The sequence below is a fragment of the Cololabis saira genome, unplaced genomic scaffold, assembly GCF_033807715.1.
Source record: "Cololabis saira isolate AMF1-May2022 unplaced genomic scaffold, fColSai1.1 scf523, whole genome shotgun sequence".
Lineage (NCBI taxonomy): Eukaryota > Metazoa > Chordata > Actinopteri > Beloniformes > Belonidae > Cololabis > Cololabis saira.
In genome coordinates, this window is record NW_026906687.1 from 1 (window position 1) to 4,633 (window position 4,633).

A 4,633-nucleotide genomic window follows, 5' to 3' on the forward strand; every position below is an offset into this window, starting at 1 on the left:
GTCCCCTGTTCGAAACTGGGGGCAAACATGTATTACTGCAATAATATTATTTGGACTTGTAAAACCCCTATAATCCTCTTCTTGGTGCTCGGCACAGGAAGGTCGACCATCTCTTTCTCGCATTGGGTCTTATGCAGAAATGAATTTCGTTGCAGTTCCACAACTGATTAAAAGCCAGTCATTCCCCATTTACCTAATCTTTCAAATGTCCAACTTTACAGGAAAAAAAGAAACATATTACAGAGATTTTTTACAGGATCTTTTCGTCATGCCCGCCTTTTTCAAAACATGTAAGTCACTAGCTCCACCACCAAACCCCAGCAGCATTAACACCAGACCCCACTAGCTCCACCACCAGACCCCAGGAGCTTCCAACACCAGACCCCACTAGCTCCACCACCATACCCCAGCAGCATCACCACCAGACCCCAGGAGCTTCCACCACCAGACCCCAGGAGCTTCCACCACCAGACCTCAGGAGCTTCCACCACCAGACCCCAGGAGCTTCCACCACCAGACCTCAGGAGCTTCCACCACCAGACCCCAGGAGCTTCCACCAGACCCCAGCAGCATCACCACCAGACCCCAGGAGCTTCCACCACCAGACCCCAGGAGCTTCCACCACCAGACCCCAGGAGCTTCCACCACCAGACCTCAGGAGCTTCCACCACCAGACCCCAGGAGCTTCCACCAGACCCCAGCAGCATCACCACCAGACCCCACTAGCTCCACCACCAGACCCCAGCAGCATTACCACCAGACCCCATCCACCACCAGACCCTACTAGCTCCACCACCAGACCCCAGCAGCATTACCACCAGACCCCATCCACCACAAGACCCCACTAGCTCCACCACCAGACCCCAGCAGCATCACCACCAGACCCCATCCACCACCAGACCCTACTAGCTCCACCACCAGACCCCAGGAGCTTCCAACACCAGACCCCACTAGCTCCACCACCAGACCCCAGCAGCATCAGCACCAGACCCCAGGAGCTTCCACCACCAGACCCCAGGAGCTTCCACCACCAGACCCCAGGAGCTTCCCCCACCAGACCCCAGGAGCTTCCACCACCAGACCTCAGGAGCTTCCACCACCAGACCCCAGGAGCTTCCACCACCAGACCCCAGCAGCATCAGCACCAGACCCCAGCAGCATCACCACCAGAACCCAGGAGCTTCCACCACCACACCCCAGGAGCTTCCATCACCAGACCCCAGGAGCTTCCACCACCAGACCCCTCTAGCTGCACCACCAGACCCCAGCAGCATCCCCACCACACCTCAGGAGCTTCCACCACCAAACCCTAACAACAACTCAACAACCTCAAAAACCCGGCTCACCTGGAGCCACCCAAAGACCCGGCTCACCGTCCGAACCCGGGGACCCGCTTTTAAGCCCCCCACCGACCGGCCACTGGAGTGAAAGAGCCAGCCCTTGGGCCTGGAGGACCAGGGCCCTGGTACCATAAACACCCAGACGCTCCTAGCACCATGGACAGCACTCTGTCAAATGCTCAAGCGCATATTGTTTTTTACTCATGTTCTGGTTTCAGGACCACAATAAAAACACAATAAAAGCTGAACAGGGTTCCATGGTGTAATGGTTAGCACTCTGGACTTTAACCCCAGGAGCTTCCACCACCAGACACCACTAGCTCCACCACCAGACGACAGCAGCATCACCACCACACCTCAGGAGCTTCCACCACCAGACACCACTAGCTCCACCACCAGACCCCAGCAGCATCACCACCAGACCCCAGCAGCATCACCACCAGACCCCAGGAGCTTCCACCACCAGACCCCAGGAATTTCCATCACCAGACCCAAGGAGCTTCCATCACCTGACCCCAGGAGCTTCCATCACCTGACCCCAGGAGCTTCCACCACCAGACCCCACTAGCTGCACCACCAGACCCCAGCAGCATCACCACCACACCTCAGGAGCTTCCACCACCAGACCCCAACAACAACTCAACAACCTCAACAACCCGGCTCACCTGGAGCCACCCAGAGACCCGGCTCACCGTCCGAACCAGGGGACCCGCTTTTAAGTCCCCTACCCCCCTCCCCCCCACTGTGTGGCGGAGTCACATCCTGGTTATACAGCAGAGTGGCGCAGCGGAAGCGTGCTGGGCCGATAACCCAGAGGTCGATGGATCGAAACCATCCTCTGCTACTTAAGAGATCCTCTCATACATGAGATGTGAGAGATTAACTGAAATCTATCCAGAGCTTTTTGGAAACAAGAAAGTGGATGTATGATCTATGAACATACTGCACTGACTGTTGATGAAAATGCATTTAATCAAAATGAGGATGAAAATATGTCTCAACCTAATAAAGTAAAACCAACCATTTTAAAATAAAGTAAAACCAACCATTTTAAAATAAAGACTCTAAATTGTCTATTTCTGAAGATTCACACACACACACACACACATACACACAGCTGACAGGTTGTTGTGGCCGAGTGGTTAAGGCGATGGACTAGAAATCCATTGGGGATTCCCCGCGCAGGTTCGAATCCTGCCAACAACGAGTAATGTATGAATGTGCAAGACTACTGCCTAATTTGCAGTTATTAATCATATCCAGTACTGTCTTTCAAAAGTAATCAGTTGGCTTCCCTTGTGGTACATTTTGTATTTTCTACCCAGCATGGTAATACCGATGGATGATTTTTAATTTTACCGCACCAGGACAACTTATATGAAATCACACATTTATTTCTAACATGAATGATTTGAAGATAGGATTTTTTTTTCGTTACGCCCGCCATTTTCAAAGCATGCAAGTTTTCGTAGTGTATTGGTTATCATGTTCGCCTAACACGCGAAAGGTCCCCTGTTCGAAACTGGGCGGAAACATGTATTACTGCAATAATATTATTTGGACTTGGAAAACCCCTCTAATCCTCTTCTTGGTGCTCGGCACAGGAAGGTCGACCATCTCTTTCTCGCATTGGGTCTTATGCAGAAATGAATTTCGTTGCAGTTCCACAACTGATTAAAAGCCAGTCATTCCCCATTTACCTAATCTTTCAAATGTCCAACTTTACAGGAAAAAAAGAAACATATTACAGAGATTTTTTACAGGATCTTTTCGTCATGCCCGCCTTTTTCAAAACATGTAAGTCACTAGCTCCACCACCAAACCCCAGCAGCATTAACACCAGACCCCACTAGCTCCACCACCAGACCCCAGGAGCTTCCAACACCAGACCCCACTAGCTCCACCACCATACCCCAGCAGCATCACCACCAGACCCCAGGAGCTTCCACCACCAGACCCCAGGAGCTTCCACCACCAGACCTCAGGAGCTTCCACCACCAGACCCCAGGAGCTTCCACCAGACCCCAGCAGCATCACCACCAGACCCCACTAGCTCCACCACCAGACCCCAGCAGCATTACCACCAGACCCCATCCACCACCAGACCCTACTAGCTCCACCACCAGACCCCAGCAGCATTACCACCAGACCCCATCCACCACAAGACCCCACTAGCTCCACCACCAGACCCCAGCAGCATCACCACCAGACCCCATCCACCACCAGACCCTACTAGCTCCACCACCAGACCCCAGGAGCTTCCAACACCAGACCCCACTAGCTCCACCACCGGACCCCAGCAGCATCAGCACCAGACCCCAGGAGCTTCCACCACCAGACCCCAGGAGCTTCCACCACCAGACCCCAGGAGCTTCCACCACCAGACCCCAGGAGCTTCCACCACCAGACCTCAGGAGCTTCCACCACCAGACCCCAGGAGCTTCCACCACCAGACCCCAGCAGCATCAGCACCAGACCCCAGGAGCATCACCACCAGAACCCAGGAGCTTCCACCACCACACCCCAGGAGCTTCCATCACCAGACCCCAGGAGCTTCCACCACCAAACCTCAGGAGCTTCCACCACCAAACCCTAACAACAACTCAACAACCTCAAAAACCCGGCTCACCTGGAGCCACCCAAAGACCCGGCTCACCGTCCGAACCCGGGGACCCGCTTTTAAGCCCCCCACCAACCGGCCACTGGAGTGAAAGAGCCAGCCCTTGGGCCTGGAGGACCAGGGCCCTGGTACCATAAACACCCAGACGCTCCTAGCACCATGGACAGCACTCTGTCAGATGCTCAAGCGCATATTGTTTTTTACTCATGTTCTGGTTTCAGGACCACAATAAAAACACAATAAAAGCTGAACAGGGTTCCATGGTGTAATGGTTAGCACTCTGGACTTTGACCCCAGGAGCTTCCACCACCAGACACCACTAGCTCCACCACCAGACGACAGCAGCATCACCACCACACCTCAGGAGCTTCCACCACCAGACACCACTAGCTCCACCACCAGACCCCAGCAGCATCACCACCAGACCCCAGCAGCATCACCACCAGACCCCAGGAGCTTCCACCACCAGACCCCAGGAATTTCCATCACCAGACCCAAGGAGCTTCCATCACCTGACCCCAGGAGCTTCCATCACCAGACCCCAGGAGCTTCCACCACCAGACCCCACTAGCTGCACCACCAGACCCCAGCAGCATCACCACCCCACCTCAGGAGCTTCCACCACCAGACCCCAAAAACAACTCAACAACCTCAACAACCCGGCTCACCTGGA

General features: G+C 54.2%; 2 non-coding genes across 2 annotated transcripts; both read left to right on the forward strand.

The window, feature by feature from the left end:
* Positions 1 to 2,112: 2,112 nt before the first annotated feature.
* trnai-gau (transfer RNA isoleucine (anticodon GAU)) lies at positions 2,113 to 2,184 on the forward strand. The gene has a single exon. It is a non-coding gene; the product is annotated as a tRNA-Ile (tRNA).
* Positions 2,185 to 2,464: 280 nt separating this feature from the next.
* Positions 2,465 to 2,546, forward strand: trnas-aga (transfer RNA serine (anticodon AGA)). Its single transcript has one exon. It is a non-coding gene; the product is annotated as a tRNA-Ser (tRNA).
* The last annotated feature ends 2,087 nt before the right edge of the window (positions 2,547 to 4,633 follow it).